The sequence below is a fragment of the Engraulis encrasicolus genome, chromosome 24 (genome assembly GCF_034702125.1).
Source record: "Engraulis encrasicolus isolate BLACKSEA-1 chromosome 24, IST_EnEncr_1.0, whole genome shotgun sequence".
Taxonomy (NCBI): Eukaryota; Metazoa; Chordata; class Actinopteri; order Clupeiformes; family Engraulidae; genus Engraulis; species Engraulis encrasicolus.
In genome coordinates, this window is record NC_085880.1 from 44,054,577 (window position 1) to 44,059,337 (window position 4,761).

Consider the following 4,761-nt stretch of genomic DNA (forward strand, 5'->3'; position numbering starts at 1 on the left):
ACTATATGCCAGAACAACGTGTGCATGCAGAATTGAATAAGAGGTCAAGACTGGGCCAAATATGTAATATTACCATATTCCGGTCCGATTTAAATGAAACTAACACCAACATTTGGAGAATGTTACGCCCCACACTCTGAAGATGGCCAGAAAAAAATAAGTGGCGTAGGCGAAGGTTTGCGCTCTACCGAGTGCCCATTCTAGTTTGTGAGATGCGGTTTTTTTTGCTGGCCTTACTCAGGAGAGCCGGCTCGTTTGGCTCCGAAGCGGCTCCCCCATACATACGTATTTCTCACACAGTTTCTGGTCTGCTCCTGTCTTATTTCTGCTGCTTGACTGCTGTCTTTAACCCCTGCCCATTATACATCTTGGACAATTATGTGCTGTTTTCACACTAATGAAGTGAGAAAAAAGACTTTTCCAGCAACGTCAAGAGAAAGCATATCGTCGGCTCTGTGGAAATTGCAGAGCATACACTCAACAAGAGGGAGGGGGAGAGATAGACCAGGCACCAGAAGATCATACAAAAATTAAATGACAAAAATTCGGCTCCCAAAACGGCTCTCATTGTGGAGCCGTTTCCTGTCGTTCACTTCTAAAAGCCGGCTCTTAGAGCCGCCTTGTTCGCGACCGACACATCACTAATGCAGAAGACTTCAGGTCCACCTGTGAGGAGACACTGAAGCAGCACTGGAGCACCATGGAGCAGTTGGACACGGAAGCAGCACTAGAGCATTCCGGAACAGTTGGACACTGAGGGCTTCTGCACACCGGCTCCGACAAAGTGCTGATCACTGTTCAGCTAAAATTCGATTCCATTGTTTTCAATAGAACCACGCACACTGGCGCCGATGTCCGCGGACATTCGCCGATGTCGGATAGCAATTAGAGACAAGTTCTATTTTGGTCGGCGCCGCCTGTTGACTATCAATGCAATGTTCGGGTGCAATTGGGTTTGGAGGTCCGAATTATGTCGGAAGCGAAAGTGCGCCGCAATGCTGTCAGAGCCTATGTGCGGCCAGCCTGAAGCCAGAGAGAGTAGATAAGAGAGAGATTCCGTTGGCCCATTGTTTCCGTGTTCTACTGTTGCAAGGGGGAGGGGGTGGAAATCCCCCTTTAGGCAGACCTAGGCAGACCTAAGGACTGTTCTATTCATTGTGGAGTATTATGACACGTCCCTTTAGGCAGATCGGAACCTGGTCATGTTAGGTGCCCAAAGCAACCTATTACATTGGCATATCTCTATATAGGCCTACTTAAAGAATCTCTGCTGAAGCAGCACTAGAGCATTCCGGAACACTTGGAGACTGAAGCAGCACTAGAGCATTCCGGAACAGTTGGACACTGAAGCAGCACTAGAGCATTCCGGAACAGTTGGACACTGAAGCAGCACTATAGTGTTCTAGAACACTTGGAGACTGAAGCAGCACTAGAGCATTTGGATGGAGGGTGCTTTTGCACCACAGCTGAGCCCATACATAGTGTACTGTACAAAACACACAAAAACACAAAAACACAAACACACACACACACACACACACACACACACACACACACACACACACACACACACACACACACACACACACACACACACACACACACACACACACACACACACACACACACACACACGGCCATCCCTGAGCAGATGCTTGCTGATGTACAAACATATATATTCACTTACTAACTCACTCTGACACTGACACACGCCCATAAATAAACTCACAGGCACCATGCCACACACATGCACACAGACGGACTCACCGACAAGCAGACACACTCATGCACACACACACACACGCACGCACGCACACACACACACACACGTACACACACACACACACACACACACACACACACACACACACACACACACACACACGTACACACGTACACACACACACACACACACACACACACACACACACACACACACACACACACACACACACACACACACACACACACACACACACACACACACAGAAAAATACCCATACCCACAGTCTGGCAGTCAATTCATTCTGACCTGATTTTCATACCCAATCTTTAGGGGGGAAAACAGTGTGTGTTTGTGTGTGTGTCTGTGTGCGCGCGCATGTGTGTGTGTGTGTGTGTGTGTGTGTGTGTGTGTGTGTGTGTGTGTGTGTGTGTGTGTGTGTGTGTGTGTGTGTAATTGTGTGTGTGTGTGTGTGTGTGTGTGTGTGTGTGTGTGTGTGTGTGTGTGTGTGTGTGTGTGTGTGTGTGTGTGTGTGTGTGTGTGTGTGTGTGTGTGTCTGGATGGCAGCGAGAGTGATACGCTCTGAGAGTAGCAATCTCTAAGTCTGTTCTGGTCTGAGGAGCGGGGAGGGAAGCAGTAGTGTGTATGTGTGTGTGTGTGTGTGTGTGTGTGTGTGTGTGTGTGTGTGTGTGCGCGTGCGTGTGTGTGTGTGTGTGTGCGTGCGTGCGTGCATGCGTGCGTGCCTGTGTGCATGCTTGTGTGCATGTGTGTGCGGGCGTGCCTGTGTGCGTGCGTGCATGCTTGTGTGCATATCTACTGTGAGGAGCGGGGAGGGGAGGGGAAAGGCATCACTCTGATTGTGGCCATGAGGAAATGCAAAGAAAGCGATGCTGCTCCGAGCCCTCCAAATGCCACAGCACCACACTGCCTGTCCATGATTAGTCTGCGCTTGGCAAATTGGGAGGAAATATCACTTCATCTTTTCCCCCTAATTTTTCACGACGCAGAACCACCATCATCTCCACACCACACCACACCACACCACACCACACCACACCACACCACACCACACCACACCACACCACACCACATCACACCACATCACATCACACCACACCACACCACACCACACCACACCACACCACACCACATCACACCACACACACACACACCACACCACACCACACCACACCACACCACCTCCATGACCACACCATCTCCACGACCACACCACACCACACCACACACCACACCACACCTCACCACCACACCGCACCACATCACACCATATCACACCACATCACACCACATCACACCACACCACACCACATCACACCACACCACATCACACCACACCACACCACACCACACCACACCTTACCAGCCCACCACTCCACACCACACACCACACCACACAGCACCACACCACACCACACAGCACCACACCACACCACACCATCATCTCCTCACCACACCACACCACACCACACCACACCACACCACACCACACCACATCACATCACATCACACCACACCACACCACACCACACCACACCACACCACACCACATCACATCACACCACACCACACCACACCACACCACACCACACCACACCACACCACACCACACCACATCACACCACACCACATCACACCACACCACATCACACCACACCACACCACACCACACCACACCACACCACACCACACCACACCACATCACACCACACCACACCACACCACACCACACAGCACCACACCACACCACACCACACCATCATCTCCTCACCACACCACACCACACCACACCACACCACACCACACCACGCACACATAGCCACACCACACCACACCACACCACACCACACCACAGCACACCACACCACACCACACCACACCGCACCGCACCACACCGCACCGCACCGCACCACAGCACAGCACACCACACCACACCACACCACAGCACACCACAGCAGAGCACACCACACCATACCATACCATACCACACTACACCACACAATATCACACCATACCACACCACACCACACTACACCACACAATACCACACCATACCGCACCACACCACACCACACCACACCACACCACACCACACCACACCATACCTCACCACACGGCACCACACCACACCACACCTCACCACGACAGCATACAGCACCACACAGCATCCGCTCGAGACCTCCCAAATAATACATGAAACAAACTAGAAATGCACTCAGTGAGCGCAGAACTCCTCCAAGAAAGCTGTTTGATAGAACATTTGATGATGTTGCACCCTTTTTTCCCCCCCAAGTCTTTCTGCCTTGTTCACGTGGAGTTAGAAACAGTGTCAAAATTCGCCCTATCCCGCTATGTTGAAGAATTTTTTTTTAAATCCCTGGATACGGATCATGATTCGATTCACCACCAACATTGAATCACTTGTTCCTTTCATAATTTCTAAAAACTCAGCCAAATTTCAGCCAAATCCGTTCATGATTTTTTGAGTTAGTACCCTGCTGACAAACAGACAAACCAACTAGAGGATGACATTTTTCGGGAATTCCCGTGGGTCCCGCGGGTCCTGCGGGATTCCCGCGGGATGGGAGTCAAATTTTTAAAGATGAACGGGAGCGGGCAGGAGCGGGAATAAAGATGAATGGGAGCGGGCAGGAGCGGGAATAAAAATGAACGTGACCGGGAATGCCGCTTATTTTTTCTTTAAAAAACAAACAAAAAAACCCTCGGTTTTTTTGACAAAACGGGATTGGGGTTGATTTTGAGTGGGAATGGGCAGGATTGGGAGACACTCTTTTCAAGAGTGGACGGGATGGGATTTGTTTCTTTTACTCCAGGCCGGGATGGGATGGGATGGCCAAGAACATGACCTCCTTGGCGGAGGTAACAACACAGACAGACAGTCAGACAGACTTGTCCTCCTGAAAACACCTTGCCACAGAGTCATGACGTCCTCTGCAATGTTTTTGTGTGTGTATGAATACCAAAGCCCTTCATCCCTCACCGTCTCTCCAGCCATTAAT